The sequence below is a fragment of the Diadema setosum genome, chromosome 15 (assembly GCF_964275005.1).
Source record: "Diadema setosum chromosome 15, eeDiaSeto1, whole genome shotgun sequence".
In the NCBI taxonomy this organism is placed as follows: Eukaryota; Metazoa; Echinodermata; class Echinoidea; order Diadematoida; family Diadematidae; genus Diadema; species Diadema setosum.
Genome location: NC_092699.1, coordinates 2,158,225 through 2,179,855, shown reverse-complemented (window position 1 = coordinate 2,179,855; position 21,631 = coordinate 2,158,225). Strand labels below are relative to the sequence as shown.

General features: G+C 36.7%; 1 pseudogene; it reads right to left on the bottom strand.

Moving 5' to 3' along the window:
• Positions 1 to 7,221: 7,221 nt before the first annotated feature.
• Positions 7,222 to 14,750, bottom strand: LOC140239156 (cytochrome P450 2J2-like; annotated as a pseudogene).
• Positions 14,751 to 21,631: the final 6,881 nt, after the last annotated feature.

Sequence of the window (21,631 nt, the reverse complement as noted above, 5' to 3'; positions counted from 1 at the left end):
AAATGATTGGTCTTTCGTGTCATGTATTCAGTTTGACGTAATATCTACCTGAATCTGAAATATTGCAGACATAATAAATATCATCAAAAAATTATTAGAATGTTTTGTGTAGTATGAAAAGAAAAAGTCGTGGTTTTTCTTCAATAGAACGCTCTCTTTGCTCTGTGAGAAAGTTTTAGAGCTACATATCCCCTTTCAAATGATAGCAAAATTGTCTTCTAGGATTGTATGATTCCAAAGATACAAGCAGTTTATTTTTTCTTAGCAATTTCTCTTTCTGCCTCAGTTATTCATTCCCAAATCTGAGTCCTTTAGTCCCAGAACCTGTATTTGAAACTAAAGTAATTGTCCCGGGCCCTGGAAGAGTGTCTTTTGTCCGCTTGAGAAGGAAGCACCTACTAATCCTTCTTTTGTCTATGCGGACTGCGGGTGGGCGTACTCTATTGAAATCGGCAGGCCTTTGTCAGCGAGGGATTTGTGGGCGCGCAATTCCGTGGTAACGGCGGAGATAATCCGAGTACTGATTGAGTACAATACACACTAGTGGTTGCTAGGGGCAGCTTGGAGGACGAACATAACTCCTGAAAGCGAAGATGCTGCCGTGACCTGGCTGATAAAAGTGTACACGCCATCCGGATTTTTTTTTTTTCTAACGCCGTATCCAATCAAGAATGTTGATCCGATCAACCTATCCCCAGCCACTGTCCTTCCGATCACAACATTACTAAAATATTATAACAAAGTTAATTCTCGATAGTATACAACTTACATATTTATTGCCAATCCAGGGAAATCAAAATAAAGTGGGTTTGGCTAGAAAACCAGTTCAATCTTAGCACCACGAGGTCAGTCGCTCAGAGTAGCAAACCACGTGCTTGCAAGCCCAGCGCTGGTGTTTGAAGCCACGCGCGTGCAATTGAAAAAGCTTACCATTCATTTCATGATTGGGTAAAATAGCACTACGTAGGGCGGAGCCCTCTCATTCTCGAAACGATCACCTTACTTTGAAATAGTAAACTTCAATATCACTGTACTTGTGAACTGTGCGGCTAGAGTTGTGAAGTAACTTGAATCTTGCAAACGAATAAATTCGGTCAGATTTGAAATTTTAAAAAGTCAGATCAGAACAGAAGAGCGAAAATAAAAACGTATTGTGACAAGACACTGTAACATGACACACATAAACAGTGAAAGGAAAGGCAGCTTGCGCATATCATGATGAAGGGGCAAACAATGCAATTACATTCAACAAAATTATTACGGTAAAGAATAATCACAAGCCCCCTGACAGTAGGCCTGATTTGTATAGCAAAATTGGTAACAAGAAGACAAAACTAGGTGGTGATATATTGAGCCTACACGTGCGTAAACGACAAATACGAAATCAAGTTTTACATTGCTGGTATGCTTTTTCGATGTTTGCTGTCTTTGATTGTGTTTAGTCTCATTCGCTAATTACATTTGATTATCTGAACATGACATTATTCAGCGGCACATTCCTTACTTTCACATGGCGTCGGAAATCTCTAGCGCCTGTCAATATTGGTTTCATATCGAGCGATCTGTAATCATCAGAATCATTTTGATCTTTCATGGAAATAATAACTTCACTCTAATGCTGAATTTCCTTCATTGGTTTATAATAGCCGATGGATGTTAGTTCTGTACTTGAATTCAAACATATCATTTACCTTCATTGCCCTGTGACACAGTTTTCGCGAAGCAGCATCATCCGACATTTCTTTCTTCTTTTTTGTGTGATTTCCAACACTAATTTACTCCAAGAACTGAACAGCGGGATTTGAGTTTGAAGTTTTCAAGATCTGCATGCTAACAAATAGTTTGACGTTACTTTGCATTGGTCATGCTCTCTCTATCTCTCATCTAAAGTTCTACGTAATAATAATCTTGAAGGATTTGCTTCAGTTTGAAAATTTTCCTCTTCACCTGCGACTCGGGGAAACTGAGAGCATGTTTCTACAAGAGGTAGGAATAAAACGATAAGCAAAGCTCAACAAATAACATGAATACGTAAATATACTTTAATTCTGTGTCTCACTGAGCGATGAATGTTTGGAAACCTATCAAATTTTAGGTTTCGAGCTTCCTAAACAGTTGTTGCACAATCAAAATCACACAAGAAAACCCGTTTGCGAATTTGATATCGGCTGTCTACGAATTACCGATCGAATTCTGTTCTACTTTATCGAGTCTGTGCTGTAGGCACGCTACTCTCTCCAACATTTATTTGTGTCTGCATCATCGCTTGGCGATAAATGATACTGCTTCGATTTTTGTCATAATGGAATGATAAATTGATCCGACATTTTGCGTGGTTGAGTAAACAATTACTATGATACACCAATCGCCTGTCGATGGTTCTTTTTTGTTTCTTTTTGTTTTGTTTTGTTTTTTGTTTTTTGGCCAAAAGAAATAAAAAAATATTTTCTTGACGTTCGCTACGATTCTGGTCGCTAATTCGAGAGCACGTAGTTAGAGACATTTGCTGTTCCCATAGCCAAAGTTATTTACACGCTATTTATAGCCGGAAAGCTACAAGAATCAAAACATCCTTCAAAATACGGCAGCAAAATGACAAATTATACGGATACGGAGACATGCACAATGCGTGAAAACTAATTTTCTTCAAAATGTATAGGGAAAAGAAGAAGCGACGTAATAAGAGAGAAGGCACACCGAAAGAGGTACAGTATGAAGACCAACTGAAGATAAACTCTAAAAAAAAATGCAACGGTGGACGCAAGCACAAAAACAAATAGTAGCACATGGAAAACAACATAGTTTGACCGCTTTTCACGTGCACATCGTCACATACAGAGATTCAGGCGCTATGATGTGCTTTCATATCCATGGAGTAGAACCAATACAGCCAGTTTGCCCCAAAATCACAGAGAATACTAGATAGGTTTATTTCCAGCCACTTTCGTAAGTTGATTAGTATTTGTACTATTTGCATGTCGTCGCTCAAAACAATAGCTCTCTTCGCGCTTTGCGAACGCTGCCTACAATTTTGAAACTGAACTGAGGAAAATAATTTTCATCTTTAACGCTTTATATTTTGTCTGAAATTCCGAAATACTATATTTCTACTTTCATTTTCATTTCGCTTCGAACTAGCTATAGGAGACGACGATCACGCCAAAACAAACTAGGAACTACGTGTGGTACAGTGTACCAACCCTTGTAAAAAAGTACCATTAAGTACCATGGTATTACTTTGGTATTACCATAGTATTACCATAGTAACCATGGTAAATTCATTTGTACCATAGTACTACCATAGTACTACCACAGAAGTACCGTACGGAATAGGAAAGTACTATTTGAAAATATAGAAGTACCATAATGTACCATAGTACTACCATGAATGTACCATAGATGTTACGGTATTACAATGAAATTACAATATTTATTATATGGTTGATGTTATACTGAACAGAGTGCCATCCTCACACGTGATACTTTCATGGTTCTCCATAGTACTTTCATGGTTCTCTGTGATACTTTCATGGTACTCCATGGTACTTTCATGGTTCTCTTGGACATTTTCATTGCACTTTGTGGTACTTTCACAGTTCTCTATGGTACTTTCATGGTACCTTATGGTACTTGTTTGACTGGCATATGGTACCGCTACCATAATCTTGCAAAGTACTTTTATGGAACATGAAACAATGGATGAATAATGACGCAGTTGTTTGCATATAATTATACGTATATGGTCTGTTATCATATTTTGGGGATGATATATGATGTGTAGAATGAAGATTATTACTGGAGAAAAGTTTTGTAGCACTGAATAAATTTTTTTTTCAAAAAAAAATTGTTGACATGTGTTGTTTGTGTATTTGTTGGTATGGATATTCACTGCAGTGGAAAGCGGGATTTCACTATATTATACGTGTAGTTAATTGTCATAAATTTACTCACCAAATCACTCCCACAAACTCCCATCTCTTTCCCCTCACTTTCAACTACATATACTTGCCTTGCTTCATTGTACACGTCACATATTCAGAACTGCAAAATTTGATACCACAAAAACAGTGACAAACACAAACACACAAACAAATGAAAGCAGACATAGATTTTATGTAAGAGCAGCTCATTTAATTGTGACCCTGCACCTCAAAACAAACAAAAAGTCGGCAGACATGAATTTTTAGTTAAGACAATATTCTGAAAGAGCAGACTTTAAGCTTTAAAATGATGTATAACTCAAATCAAATGGACTCTCCTAATCTATCTAAATATTGGAAAGAAAGCACAAACTCAGGAAAAGTGTGAACTGAGAAAAGAGGCTCTGAAGTACAGTGTCTATTCAAGCGCTTAATCTTTACCAAATCGTGCTGGCTGTACGATGAATGGGACAAAAAACAGGAAGTAAACCACCAGAGTAACAACAATGAAGGGATTATCAAATTAAACTGAAATTGAGCATGCCTCATTAACACATTCTGTCCATAATCAATGCCAACTTTCAAAGCAGTAGCACTATCCTTTCAAAAGTTATTAGAGTTGAAAGTGAAGAGTGTGGACAAGGTTTTTCAGAAATGAAAAAAGGATTCTAATGACACACCTAATCACACTATTCTACCAAAAATGTTTGAGATAAACTGCTACAAAAACACACTTTCCTGCCCGTTTTATGATACCAAATTTTAGCATAATATAAAAGAAGACCCGCTCTTTCAGAAAATATGAAAAAGTCAAGTTCGGCTAGGTTGATCCATTTCACTTATTTTCAGTCCTAACGCAAAATCAGTGTGTGCGACTTTATGTTCGTTTTGAGGTGCACGGTCACAATTAGAACTTCCTCTATATAAATAACAAAAATATCTAATTGTGTACAAGAGCCAGATTCACATTGTACTAGTAAACAAAAAGAAAAAAAAAAGATGGATCTTCAACCGCGTGCGGTCGAAACGTATGCCTCCGCCATTGCCAGACCGGAAATGTACGGCCTATTCCTGATGATTATTTCTATTTTCATAATCAACATTACATATTTGACCTTGACCTTTGATCTTATGACTCCAAGACTTGTGACTTGTGGCTATGTTAAACATATGTGCATGCTACGATGATCTTGATTGGCTATTGCCATTTTGAGATTGATTGCAATTCTTTGTAAGACGGGGCCAAAGAATTGCAATCAATCTCAAAATGGTAATATAGCCAATCAAGATCATCGTAGCATGCACATTTTGTTTAACATAGCCACTGCCAACCAATCAGAATCGCTGTTTGAAACTTGTGATCAATCGCAACTCTGTTGGGTTTTTTTGTTTTGTTTTGTTTTGAGGTGTTTTGTAACAAAGTATGTTTATAATAAGCTGCTCCCTTAATCTTGCTATGATTCTGTATGATTTCTCTTGTTGTTTTTTTTTTTCATTTTTTAAACTTCATATCTTTTTTATTTGTCCAACAATATTCTATTAAACTGTGATGGGAAGGCAACATTGTATATACAAATTAGAACATATATTATTATGACAATTACCATTTACATTGATTGTGGAGAGGCCATTTTGTGTGATGGACTTGGGTCGTTCTTTGATTCATATACATGATATTTTGCCATAGAAATGAGAGAAGGACGAGAAAGGGTGCTATGATATGAATGTAAGAATGGCCCAAGTTATTCATTCTTACATTCTAAAAAGATTTAACTCATTTATTTGAGGCACTTCCGGGGGTAATTGGGATTTATCATTTATACACAAGATGAGTCCATGCATAAACTACAATTACCCATGTCAAACTGAATTTGGCCAAAAATTGGACTTAGGTCGTTCTTATATTCAGGTCTTCAATTTGAATCAGATCACACACGATTAGCATTATCAGTGACGTCTTGAGATCTCAATGTCTATTATGCATGCGCACAAATTTCAAATCCATGAACAGATAAGATGTCTCTGTGCGCATGCGCTGGCCGTCAATTCAGTGTAGCTCTCCCAAGGTCCTCTCGACCGAGTCACATTCAGTCATCAATTCGAACAGAAAGGGACTATTGGCAGAACCAAACGTTGCCCGAAGCCTGTTTTCAATAATTCAACTTAAAGGGATCGTATAGTTGTGGTTGAGACCTAATTTCAGGTTTCTAACATTATTTGGTGAGATAATGAGAAACCTTTTATGAAATATGAAAGAGCATGTAATTCTATGAGGAATTCCATGTTTATTTGATGAAAATTGGTTTTGAAATGGCTGAGATATCCAAAAAAGAGCGATTCTAATGAAGTGTGGGACCCACACTTTATTACGATCGCTTTGTTTTACTTTGTTTCTGGATGTTTCAGTCATTCCAAACCCGATTTTCATCAAATAAACTTTGAATTCCTCTTAAAATGGTATGCTCTTTACTATATCATAAGTGTTTTCTTGGTAACTCGCAAAAAGTTAAAAGCCCAATTCTCATCTCCACCAATACTGTACCATCCTTTTAACTGGTAAGTCTTCACATTGAAGAAATTTTTGGATTTTAAGTTGATATTTACCCGCGATACTAGGCTGCCATGATCCCGAATGCTACAATGCGCAGCCCCATTACGCTATGCGTATGGTGCTGCTGGTCGCAGTTAATTGCATGATTACTAAGACATGAGAGAACTTTCGGGCGAGTAAGTCTCACAGTGTTAGTTTTATGAAAGGTACTTTAACCTGGAACACAAACTAAGACAAGGAAATTCAGGGAAACGTTTGAGGTACCAAAACTTTGTAATAATCATTATCTTTAAAGACGACTTTATGTCTTTGCTTAATACATTAAATTTTTGTTATCGTGCTAAAATGTCACACAAAACTGAGATATCCTATGGTTCTTCTAAACATGTCGACCTATACTTTGCCAATTTCATCTACAGTATACTTTTCACGTAGGCAATACGGTATTGTATGCATTATTTTACTCTTAGATATATTTACCCTTATGTCATCTGCTGAAATATTACTGAGATGGAGTGTATATTTCTCACACCACTCCTCAGTTTCATTACGTCATCAATGGATCCGTAAGCATCTGCTAATAGATGTCATCTTATAAAGAAGGTCAGTACCAAAGCATCTTTGCTGACATTTTGTAGAGTGGTGCTCAGCATATATTGGCAGTGGCACCACAATATCATAATGTATTAATCAAACACTCCACAATTCCCTTGCTTCACACTCTTATTGATATACATGTTCTACTGAGATTCAACGCTGTGTGGCGCATGTTTGATACGTCGTGGGGGCTGTGGTAAATCCGCCGACACCCTGAGAGCTTGTTTGTGTTTGGCCAGGAGGAATTCGAAACACAAATCGCTGGAATACATTTGTGAAAAAAAGGAAGAGCTCCATTTTGGCCAGTTGAAACCCCAGACACTCGCGACGACCTAATTCATGCAGGAGTCAGATGAAAGGACAGGATAAGGGTTCAAAGTCCTTTATTTGTCACACTCATGAATCTTTATCATTATCATTATCTGATACAAGAATACTTATTATGTCGATCAATAGTCCTAAGTTTATCATACATCAGCAATAAATGAAAATTCTAATTAAATGAATGTCAAAAATAGAGGGAAACAACTGATCGAACAATTCAAATTGACTTATTAGTGAACTGATGGGTCATATTTGATTAATCAATAAATAAATTCATTAAAAATGCATACATTAAGAAAAATAGCGCGAGAGGTATAGCATCACAGGCGAGGGAGGTAGGCTAGGAAATAGAGATATATGTTATATCATAAAGATAGTGGAAAGGGACAACTGCATTGTAATTATTAAGTTGATAGAGTGTTTGTTGAAAATAAAAAGATTATTTGTATTTTTTGCATTTCGTTGCTGCAATGATTATAATCTACCCTCATAGTCTTGTCTCTGTATCCAGTCCTGTCTCTGTATAATAATAATGATCACATGGCATGCACTTTTCTGTATCGTTCTTAGGGACTTATCAACCTGTGTATTCTTCATTAAGTAGAATTTCATCCATTTTCTTCCTAAGGATTTTTCTTTCGTGCAGACACAAAAACTGAACTTGCTTTTTGTATGTGGGAGTGTTAGATTTCTTGTACAAACAAAGATGACACAATCTTTTATGTGTCTTTCATTTCATTTCAGTTCATTTCAATAATTTTATTTCATTTCTAGCAATGCGAAATATTTACAAAAACGAAATAAAAAAATATATCAGTACATTTTACAGGGACAAGAAATACAAAATGACAATAATACGCGTCCCTTTTAGATGACTTTGAATGTAAATCGTTCCATCCAAAATGAAGCTGACGTGGTTGACAACGTAGCTTGCACATTGGACAATAAAATAAATGCTCAATGTATCTAATGATATCAAAGAAACATGTCACTTTGATAACAAAAAAAAAACACACGTGTACACTTATATATATGGCCTACTTATGCAAACAAACACACAGACGGACAGAAAAAACACCAATGATCTCTCTTGTTAAAGAGAAGGAGAGAGAAAAATAAAATATAGCAGAAAGAGTGTTTTGTGGCATAATTGAAGATTCGACTACATTCACTACACAAATGATAACTATGTTACCGATATAGGAAGCACGACACCTACCAACGCCAAAAGGCATCCATCCGTCACTTTTCACGACAGTTTTCCCGTCATCAGACAGGAATCGTTGCGGTTTAAATTCTTCGGGATATATCCACTCTTTACTGTCATGGTGAACAGCCCAGATGTTGGGGATCACAATGGTCCCCTTTGGAATGGTGCAACCGGACAGCGAAACATCGCATGTAGTTTTGTGAGGCACCAAGTTTGGTAAAATTGGGCTGAGGCGCATCACTTCAAGTATGGTAGCCTCGCAGAAAGGCAGATTCTCCCTGTCGCTCAGTGTTGGCTGTCGGCCCCGCCCAACAACATTGTCCAACTCGGTCTGTACCTGTGGGTTAGGAGCAAAGCAAACTCATCGTTGCATGCCACAGGCAGTATTGTTAGAACAGTTTTTTTTTTTTTTTTTTTTTTTTTTTATAGAAGCGATAAACATACCTCAAAGAGAAATATTCAAGGTGATGAAATCTTACACATAAAGCTATCAATGACCCCCCCCCCCCCCACACACACACACACACAAAACAATTGCTATATATAATAGCAATTGTTGGACCCGGTTTTAGGACAATTCATTCAAGTGCTTTACATAGCCCGATAAATAGTACGTTAAAAACACAAGCAGAAATCATATAACATGATGTGAAATAAGGAATATGGTGATTCTAGGTGCTTACCGATGATTGCCATGAGATCTGATAAGATCTAAGACGATAACAATGACCCGGAAAGTGGCACTTGTGATAGACATTCACAACAATTCTACAATCGCGCAGTATGATGGCCCATTGCATCATGATCGACGCTCTTTATAACGGATCGTAATACATGTATTGTAGGAACGCAGCATGAAAGCCAGCTCACCGTCTTCTGCACGGCGTGCTGTCTCCTTGATCTCTAACGTCATAAAACCACCTTCCCCATAACAAAAGTGACATCTATCCCTGGCTTCTCATAGAGTGCTCCCAAATCACAAATTACAATCATTCTTTTTAAGTAGTCGTACTTACACTCTATACCGTATTAGACTACTTGTCGATTGCCAATTTAGTTGGAATAATAATTCATAAAAAAATAATAATTATAAATGCTGCTGCCAGTTTTTCCTTGTACTGCACATAATGAGAAGTTTCAATATCAGTTATGAATGAAAACAAGCATGATAATTTCTCCGCAATACAAAATTAACTTTTTGCATTGTTCTATTCGTGCAGAGGAGACGTAACACGAAGATATTTCCATTGTAATTTCCGTTTCATATTAGAAGTAGTTCACAAAAGAACTTCATACCAATGATAGTACCTTTCGTTGTATGTCTTGGTTCGTTATCATGTAGAGAATAATCCACGACAACGTTACCGAGGTCGTCTCCAAACCTGCAGCAAAGAAATCTAGTAACACCCGCCAGAACTCTTCAAAACTGAACACCTGAGATATGACGTCATGTGCGATGAATGCGTCCACCATGCTGCGAATGTCGCTTTTCTGAAACGTGTCGCGGTGGCGATGCATTTCCGAAAAAAATGAATTTCTTTGCTTTCTGAAAGTCAGTCCTAAGCTCGATAGAATCCGATACGCTGGTGAAGAACCTGGTTATTGAGTCTACTACCTTCTGGTATTCCACGTCATCGTAATCGAATCTCTTACCAAATACAAGTTGACAGATGATATTCGAAGTCGCCTTGTTGAGGTACTGCAGAATCTCGATGGGTTTGCCTTGGGTAGCCTCGATTTCATCACCAAGGTACTTTGCTTCAAGGTTAATTTGAGGTTCGAGGCTTTTCTTACCCATGCCGAAAGCCCGTAGAGTAACGAGGCCAAATTTTCGGAGATCACTCCAAGACTTTCCACTGCTCAATACTATGGAAGCTGCGAAATAATAATCACAAACCAAACGACTAATGTCATAAGAATTTCTAAGCGTACGTACTAATCACCATTTCCATGCATTATATAATCCTAAAAGGTTGTGTTTCCATTTTTTAATGTTTTTTTTTTTACATGTCTATAGTGTCATAGAAAGATTAAAAATGTTTAATTTAAAAGTTATGAACATGTATTTCAATTAAGTGATGGACGTTCAATTAAAAAAAAAATAGAAATATCGCTATGGCGACTGGTATGCCTCCGCCATAATGCATGATTCTCCTAATAGGTCTAGATAGTACATGTGGACAATGTGTGATTACATTTTCACAAAATTGGCAAAATGTTAAAATGACAAGTTTGTCACAAATGTGTTGAATGTTCACCTTCCTTAACCTAGGTTTAACTGGATGAAAAGGAGAGCATGTATTTGGGGATTTGGGGACTTGAACTTGACTTTGACCCATTCATACATTTATGCATTAAATAATTTTCAAGGTATGGAGAAAAGTGCAATTTCTGTATTGAATAATAAATTGTTACCATTTTCGTCTGGCCTGTGACCCTTAAATTCATAAGATAATCACTGTCAGGCAGAACGTGCATAAATATGTAATAAGTTTCAATATAACTTCCGAGATATGAAGGAAAAAGTTGGTTCAGCACTTTCACTTGATCTTTCACCTTTTGACCTTTGAGGCAAAAAAAAAGAATAAGAAAAAAATAAACTTTTCAGAGAATCTCTGTTAGGTGATACATGCATACGCCAAGTGTAAAAAAAAACACCTGCTGGCATTGCATAAACATGAGGGAAATAGTAAAATTTGAAAGTGTTGCCCTTGACCTTTGACCCTTGACCTTTGAACCCATGAACCCCAAATTCTCTAGATAATCACTGCCAGTCAGAACATGTATATATGTGACCGTGCATCATAGAATGAACAAAAAGTCGCACCTCTTGATTTTACACGAGGACTCAAAAAAGGTGAAATAGTTCAATCGAGTCAATCTTGAGTTTTTCATATTTTCTGAAAGAGCTCTCCTTCTTCTACGTTATTTCTAAGTTTGGAATCATAACATGAATGGGAAAGTGTGTTTTGAGCGGTTTTTCTGCAGCCCTTGTTTGGGGAGAGAGAAGAATGATCAGCTAGGTCTTAGAGGCCCCCTTAATTTCATTTCTTGAAATCCTTTGCACACTCTTCACTTTCAACTCTAATAACTTTTAAAAAGATGATGCTACTGCTTTGAAAATTGACATCTATGAACAGAATATTATGTTAATCAAGAATTTCAGCGAAATCTGATAATCCCTTCATTTTTGTTGCTAAGGTTGTTTACATCCTGTGTTTTGTCCCTCTCATCACACAGCAAGCACGGCTTGGTAAAGATTAAGCACTTGAATAGACCCTGTACAGTATGTCCCAAAAAAAAATACAACGGGACCCCCCACAATGATATCTTCAAAAATAGTGACTCAATCTAAATACAAATTCAGGGTATGAAACTATAACTCATTGCCCACATCTTACAAAAAACCCCATTCGATTTGCTTCAGTGGGCAAAGACAAATGACGAATTTTGTAGAGAATGTTGGGAATCTCTTTTGTCCAAGTTCTGTCTATTATTCACGCACTAGACTGCTAGAGCATGGAATTGCTAAAATTGGAAAGATTAGACTCATGACATGCTTTACAACAATCTACATTTCTCTGTGATCGCTTAACCAAATTGAATGAGGTTTTCTGCAAATTAGAGCTAAGACGTTATATTTTAAGTCCCCGAAGTAGCACTTAGACAGGTCGATCATTTTGGATGTTATCAATTCGAAAATTTGATTGTAATTTTTGAAGGACACACTGCAGTATGTCCCTCAAAACTTACAATCATTCTTGCATTGATAACATCCAATGTGATTATTTTTTTCAATGCTACTGCATGCTGCTACTATAACATTTTAGCTCTATTTTGCAGAAATCCCCATTCGATTTGGTTAAGCGGTCACAAAGAAATAGGGACTGTAGTAAAGCATGTCATGAGTCTGATTCTTCCAAATTTAGCACTTCAGTGATTGTGTACGTGAACAATAGACAGAACTTGGACAAACAGATTCCCGACATCGTCCTCTACAAAATTCCTCATTTCTCTTGACCACTGAAGCAAATCGAATGGTGTTTTCTGTAAGATGTGGGCAATGAGTTTCACACCCTGAATTTGTATTTAGATTGATGCAATATTTTTAAAGATATCATTGCGTAGGGCCCCGTTGTGATTTTTTTTTGGGGGGGACATACGGTACTTCAGAGCCTCTTTTCTCAGTTCACACTTTTCCAGAGTGTGTGCTTTCTTTCAAGTATTTGGATAGGTTGATAGGAAAGTCCATTTGAATTGAGTTATGCATCATTGAAAGCTTAGAGTCTGCTCTTACAGAATCTGTCCTTACTAAAAATCCATGTCTGGCGACTTTTTGTTGGTTTTGTGATGCAGGGTCACACATAGTATGTACCATGAAGATACCTTGAACAATTCCAAGGTACAGAGAAAAAAGGTGAAGTTTTAATATAATTGCTTGACCTTTTGGACTTTGACCTTTCACCTCATGACCCAACCTTTTCACCAGAGAATCTTAATGGGGTAATACAAGTATACACTAAGTTTCAAGAAAAATATCTTCAGGCATCATGTGCACCCAAAAGTTGATAGGCACAACTTCACCCCTAATACACATACATGCCAAGTTTCATTAGGATACCTCAAAAGATTTTGATAGTTACCCTGTCCACAAAATTCATTACGGACGGACGGACGGACAACCTTAAAACATAATGCTTTCGGCACCACTTAGTGGCGGAGGCATAACAACTTCAGATAAGAATAAAATGAAAGATTTCTATTTAGGTCGGTTTCATCGACCAGGCGCTTAGATGCTTGCCAGTGCAAACAATAATAACAAGTACTAGTACTCACAATGTCTTATTCGATTCAGTCTGTCAGTTCATTTTATTCCATTTTAGCATGGACCTGCTTCAGCCAATAGCTGTTTATCAGCTGGTACGAATCGACAAAAAAAAAAAAAGAAATATAATGTGATAGAAAATATAAAGACAACTCGTAGCGAAAAAAAAAATAAGGCATCTTTCCTCCCAATATCCCCCCGTCAATGTCCAAAAATGCTAAATCTTTTATATTTGCATTGAGCTTTTGTATGAGAAATTGGACAGTACTATTCAACCCAAGACCTAATCACAATCTGAAATCCAGCTAATGACGTATTTTGGAGTTAACAAGAAGCTTTTTCCTAACCACTGCTCACAGTTAGTAAGTTCTTCATGACCCCACAACTGTTCCTTTGGTTTGTGCAAACTCGGAATTGGGATTAGGCCCTACATTGGTCGTGAATAATTGATAATGCAGTGCACTTTCTTTATAAGAATGCGGTTAGGACGAAATTCCGCTTACATCGGAGCAAAAATTCAGGCCGCAACATAATCTACTCTATGATTGTTTTTGTGGGGTTTTTCTTTCTGTATGTCTGGATTTTTTTATGTTTGTATTATAAGAAAAAACAATGCCGATCTTGATCAGGACTTCGTTATAACAGGAGTGCACTGTATGAGTGGAATTGAGTGAATCCATGCATTCATTCATTCATTCAATTCATTCAATCATTCATTCATTCATTCATTCATTCATTCATTCATTTTTTTCATCTCCAGCAAAACTTGTAGATACATTTTTTTTTATTTCTTCGCATTAGAATAATAGTGTTAACACTGCAAGATATAACAAATGAAATCTATGGGTATACAATTTATTGATAGGGTGAAAAGGAAAAGAACATTCCTTAACTTTCACAATAATATCATCCAGCAAAATGTGCCAAAGGATACATTTTGAAGTCCTTATTTCGAAATGAGGAAAATAAGTACTGTGTTTGTCTACACTTACCGCTCTTGTTCTTGTCAGGAATGCCTTCAAGTATGTATTTTGGAACAAAGCGATCAGAGAATGCATCGCCATTCTTTACCAAAGCCTGCCTAATGGAGAGTTTGTCATTTAATACAACGGTCAAGTATGGTCCCCTCCGCACGCTGAATATGGGACCGTATCGTCTAGATAGTTCCTGGTAGATCTCGTGGCTCGGTCGTCCGCCAAAGCGGTAGCCTATGAGCGGTAAAGACCACGGACCCGGAGGCATATTTCTCCTATGACGAACAAACCACACAGTTAACATGAAAGTGCACAATCCAACAAGTAATGTCGTTGAAAGAACTGCCATTATTCTAATCATTTAATTCCAGCGCATTAGCATAAAGTCAAAAGGATTTTTGTTCCTCATATACGGCATCACGTGAGAAAAATGACTGTCAAAGAATTGATACTCGCCAATCGTTGTTATCTATTAGAGAATATGTTCATAATCTTTTGACATAAGTCTTGCCATCACATGCAATATAACAATTAACCTGGATGAACAGACCTTTGTACTTGGCAAACATTTTACATGGACTGTACTCAATACAGCTTTATCATGACTCCTATAGGTAGGGTCAGCATGTCCTGTAGTGTTATTCAAATCATTTATTTACACATTTTTATTGTATTCATCGATATCTCTTTTTTTTTTCTTGCTGTGTTACCTTTTTAAACGTTGTTTCGCCCCACCCCGTCCCAGGAGTACAGCACATTCATTTTCTTTTGTCACCATATCTCGTGAACAAGCCTAAAACATGAGAGGCCCAGGGCAACTTTCTGGAGGGCATGGTTTCTAATGATATTGATAATTTTAATATGTGAGAAGGGAAATTCACCTTAAAAAAAAAGTTTTTTGTCATTATGAAGGACAACGTACACAAAATCGCGTCAGCATGAATATCAAAGCAACGATATCCATTGATATCCATGATTATAGTGACTCTATGCTTTGTTACTTGTCCACTTGTGATCCTTTGTGTACGTGTTAGATAATAACAATCATCGTAATTCCTAATTTATACAGGGAATGATAATTATCCATTAATTTTCTGTGTGCTATTTTTTTCACTCAAGTTGTAAAGACTGACTTTCATTTCCCGTACTCAGCCATATAAGATGACCGTATTCCATTACGTGATTCAACATGCAAACAAATAAACATCTTAATTACAGTATAGGGGCGTTCACTACTAACCAAAATGTTTATTTCGTTTGTTGTTGATTAAAACAAACAAACCAACAAACAAACATATCATTAATCTGGACCTTGTGTCATTATAGGTCATCAAATGTTGCTGCAACATGTGACCTTTCTGTATTTTATTTGGTAATATCTATTTCATTGGATTTTTTGTTTTGCTCGTTTTAATCGATTCTCCCAGTTATAGTTGGTCTTAAAAACATCTGCATTTTAAACTTCTCCTAATCTGATTTATCAAGGGACCTGCGGCTGTACAAGCTAATGCAAGTTACGCAGGCCCCATCATATTTTTTTTTGCATCATGACCACAGTTCAATTCGTACGTATACAGACCTTGTGTTTATACCAAATCAAACTATTGTACATTCCGATGAAGTCTCATGTACAATTTGTGGTTTGTATTATTTTCGTATTTATATACTTTACTGTGATATACGTGAGAAATATGAAAATAAATTGAAATGAAATGAAATCAAAAATAAAACTTGCGATTAAAACCAAATTCAAATCTGAATTGACTAGGTATTTACAGCAATTCTCCGTCTTGCATGTCTTAATAAAATCAATTGCAGATGGTGATCAATTACTTGCACTTATTACACATTGAATAAGAATGAAAGAGCCTAAACATACAGCAAAATGCGTCTGTTCAGCCAAGTCTAACGCAATTAAAACAACAACAATAACAACTTATTAAGTATTTGTTCAGATATCAGTAGCAGCGCTGCAGGGTCGACTTTTGGTAACAAGGACGTCCTTTCGTTTTTAGGGTGGGGGATTTTGCTGAAACGTGTATACCAAAATGCACTGACAAGCAAAAACAAAAACAAAAACAAAACGACGCAAAACAAGCAAAAAAAAAGTCCACCACACCTAAGTGTGCCACTCTCTACTACAGCCGGTTGAAACATAAACATGAATGTATATATACACTAGATAAAACAAAACAAAACAGGAACAAAAAAAAAAACGTGAACACTATTCTGAAAAAAAAATCCTACATTTGTATTGATTAGGCTACTTCTGTTGAAATTCAAGAAAGAGTAAAAAAGAATATTCAATACGTATTATAATCGTAATGTTTATGATAAAATAATGATAAGTACAACAAAGCAGACAAACTACGAATATCATTGCATACTTTGGAAGATAGACAGAAAGGATGGGAAAAGTTACAATGGTTACATGGTTACAATATTACGACCTGATGCAAGCACTATCATGCTGAGCCATGTATGCCCAACAAAATGATGTTGAAGAAGAAAACATACAAACAATAGTAAATACATACACGCATACTCGTACAATGCTTGCTGTTGCTAGGTTATACAGAAGTCCACCGGTATCTTTGTGGTTTTTAATTAAGGATAACTTTTTTTATGAACAAAGCATGCATAATATCTGAATATTTATTGTGGCCTGTTACCAAACGGTACTTACACTGCATTATGATTTTACCCTTATAAGAAATCTAACATCTGCTAAAACGCGACTGATAAGCTCGATTGTCATCGGGACATCGATGATTTCGAAAGCATTATAAATATTGAAATGAAAAGTAAACAATTGGTAAAGGTGATGGCGCCTTATAAAGAATGACAGCTCCAAAAGAATTTTGCTCGTTTGAGTATATCTATAGTGTGAGTTCAGCAGTGTCGCGACAAACCTGTGCATCATTTTGCCGGGTGCATGTCACGAGTTCGACTCCCACTATTAAACCATCTTGCCAAAGAGTCATTTAGCCCATGAGTCATTAGTCCGTAAATTATACGTCTCATGAGTTCGACACTATACCCGTTCCATACGGGAACTTGGTGGCCTGTGTACTAAGTCTATGGGGATTACAGAATTCGGTATTTAACGGGTTAAGGTAAACAACGTCATAATGAGACAGGAACATTATCTCGCGATTTAATGTCGAAGTTCTTGTCTGCCTTTGAATACCCAATGTCAAACTCATGTGCGCCTTATCTGCCTAGTTACGAACTCATGGTCTTCATGACTCGTGGGGTGTATGACTCATACACTTTTTTTTTCAGTGTCGAACTAGTGGGATTTATGACTCATGGATGTCTATCTTGTGGGATGACTTTAGACACCCTTCCATTCCTTGCCTTGGTCTCTTGATCTACCGCGATGTGCGCAGTGCAGTACATGCCGCATGCTTCATACGTCATGGGCGCTGTGGAAAATCCGCTGACTCCCTGCAAGCCTGGCTGGGATTGGCCCGGAGGCATTCGATCAAATCACTGGAATAAATTGGTGAAGAAAAAAAAGCCCGGGACATTATCGGCGACTTGTGCACGCAAGAATGAGATAAGAGGTCAACTTATGCTATGTCAACATAATATGCATGAACACATGAAATTTCCTGTATATCATTATCCAGTAAGAATATATATAATCGCTCCGATGAACTAATTTTCAATAGTCATTTCAACGGCAGTTAACGGAATACAGAAATTAGATAAAAATATGGATAGATAAATAAGAAAATAAAATTGGCTATTGCGGTTGCCTTTCTTTCCTGACTACATTCTGACACTTCAATTTAAAAAAAAAAAAATCATTTGTTATGTACATAAACATTATGTAGGCCTAATATCTGTATAATGTATAGTTATCATTATTATTATTATTATTATCATATGAAGAGCTTGTTTGCAAAAACCGATAAGACCATTGTCACATGGAGATATTTGCGATTAAAGGTCAAGAAAATAAAGAGAATAAGAAAATTTCTGCTTCTTTTGACCATAATTTCAAAATGTACTTTAGTTACCAATAGAAGGTATCAATTTATACTTTATGACAGAGACCGTACCTCAAAATCTTCAAAAATGGACTTATCGGTTTTTTGCGAACAAACTCTTCATATCCACAAAGAGATAATCTCGCTGATACATAACTATATTCATAAGAATTACGTCCTATGTGCGTGTGTGCGTTTGATTTTACAGTTTTGTTCATGTGTTTAGATGTCTGGTTATATACTTTGCTCTTTCTTCAACATGTCAATGTGAACTTACCATGACCTGCTCTACATTGAGGAAACTAGTGGACTACTTTAGATAAATCATATTGACACAATCACCTTTGTCATAGAGTCATAGATAAGGCCAATATAGCGTCATTGAAGTGATCGTGTCGAAGGTATGTGCGGGTGTGTGCGTGCAAACACGATCATGTTGGTTGTTCTGATAATAATAAAAATGCACATCATTATGGCTATATTGTATTGTACAGGGGGAAGGTTGATAGGTTAAAGGGGAATCGTGCTAGTAACTGATCAGTGGGAATCAGTGAGAAAGCTGTATGGGGGGATGATTGTTCCAATTCTAGTGGAATTCATTTAAGAGTACATTTCATATCTATTGTTGTGTGAAAATTATTTGCTTCAGAACGGTCTCATATTCAAGTAATGTGTACTTTAATGCCCCGTCACTGTACAGGCATGCTAGCCTGGAAACACTAGACTGCACACTATTTGAATACGAGACCATTCTGAAGCAAAATAATTTTCACACAACAATAGATATGTAATGTACTCTTGAATGAATCCCACTATGAGAATTGGAACAATGATCCCCCAACATTCCCACTGATCTGTTGGAAGATAGCCATCCCCTTTGAATAAAAATGATGAGTTTTGTTTGGTTAATTCAAGCAAGATTTGTTTTTTTCTTTCAGTTTATGGCAAGTTTTGGGAAATGTTATTCTCAAGGGAGTGAAGAGACTGTTTGTAATAAAGCGGATATTGATTAATGCATATTTTGATCAAGTTGATCAAGATATTTTTTTTCTTTAAAGAGTTATGCTTAATGTTGATTATATAGCGCGTGCTCTACCAAAAAAAAAAGGAAAAAAGAATAAGCTATACATGTTAAAAAGATAGTGATTTAGCAGCACAAGTGTGTGTGTGTGTGTGTGTGTGTATGTGTGTGTATGTGTATAATACGGCAGATATGGATTGGCTTGATTAGGTTAATCAAGATAGCTTTTTCTGAGAGTTTCATGTCATTTCTCTTATATAAACAGGGTATGATTTAACAAAAATGTATTATTTGTACTGTATGTTGGTAAAATTATTTAGCGGCAAAAGAAGGAAGAATACAGCTGCTTTGTTGTTGCTGTTGTTGTTGTTGTTGTTGTTGTTCATATTAACTTCATTCTCAACATGGACCTGATATTGAATGAAACTCAAATAAAGAATATCATAGAACAAAAAATGTGTGTTGTCTGTGTGTGTGTGCGTAATTGTGTTTGTGACGTGTGTCTCATACTCTCATGCGTTGTGTGGTCAGCTGTTTGACTGTTTCGAAACTTATAGTCAAAGTACTTGTGGGGGGAATTCATGTTTTCTTCATCTCTAATAGTACATACCAGCAGCATTGATTGCCATACAATCTATTACGATTGTTGTATAGGCACAGGTACAGATAGATTAATCTCCCTCCTCAAATTTCTTATGGGGCGGAGGCGGGGGGGGGGGGAGGGGGAGGAAGAGCGGGGATGCGTCCCCACTTTTTTTTTATTTACTCTCTAAAAAAAATCGACTGAAAATGTTCACTCTTGAAGGAGTAAATACAAAAAAGAGCGAATTTAGAGTGAAATTAGAGTGAATTTTTAGTGAAAAATAATGTTCATTTTCACTCATTTTAAAGTGACCTCAGGGATCACTCCAAAATCTTCGAGTGATCCCTGAAGTCACGCCAAAATGAGTGAAAATGAAACATTTTCACTAAAAATTAACTCCAATTTCACTCTAAATTCACTCTTCTTTGTATTTATTCCTTCAAGAGTGGATGTTTTCACTCGATTTTTTTAGAGAGTATAAATAGGGTCTAATCACTTTGGGCTCCCTGCTTTTCCCCCTCTTAAAACAAAATACAAAAAAACAAATAAAATAAAATACACAAACAAACATGTATTTGAGGGTTTTTGTGTGCTAGTTTGTTGTTTTGTACATGCCATCAAGCCGATGAAACCTGTGGTTTATCGTTTTGTTGTTGTTGTTGTTGTTATTGTTTGAGGGGTGTTTTGTTTTGTTTTGTTTGTGTTTTTTTTTGTACTGTTTGTGTGTTTGTGCGGTTTGTGCGGGTTTTTTTTTTTTTTGGTTTGTTTGTTTGTTTGTTTGTTTGTTTTTTGGTGTTTTTTTTTTTTTTTTTGCTCGCTTACCAGCTGAAGAATTCGGAAAACCGGCAGTCCAAACTTTGATATTAGGAACCTAATAGGGCCTATTATATACCAGTACCAAAAAAAAAAAAGGAAAAAAAAAGAACGTTGAGGAAACGTTCAGAAAACGTTTTTTGTCATTGAATTGTCTTTATGATAAAATTATATTTTTTATACATACTTTTGCTTAAACGCAATAATGCTCTCTCGCGTGACATCGTGTGTGAGGCTTTTCCAGCCGGAAATGAAAGCAGTTAAAGAAAAAAGCTTAATAAAGTGTTGAAATAGAATTTCAGGTGCCAAAAGTATTATTAATCTTATACTTTTTAGGCCCATAAAATAGTATGTAGAAAGCGTTCGATACTAATAGTATTACTGCGATTGATAGAGATTGCAAGCATATTTTTATCATAACTGTTTGAAAGGTGATGCGATGAATAACCCATGTAAATTATTCTGGGAGCCTCAACTTTGACAGAGTATGTCCTACATTCTTCTTTTTCTCTCTTTTCCACGTGCCTTTTCTCTACATAACCAGCTGCTCACGAGAAAGGATCTCGATCCGTCGGCTGCTGCGCAGTAACTGGCTGCCATCATTGTGTCCACGCATTCAGAGCATGTACGATCACGTATGAAGATCGTGCTGACGTTCAGCTGCAGCTGCAGCTGGTGCAACGAGCCCAACATCACCAGCGCCAGCTATCGCCCCAGCTGATAAAAAATACGTTCCCAGAGCGAGCAGAGGGATCGCATGAAGATCGCTCAAACGCCGGAAGATCCACGGTTGTTCCCCGGTCACTTCTGCGCCA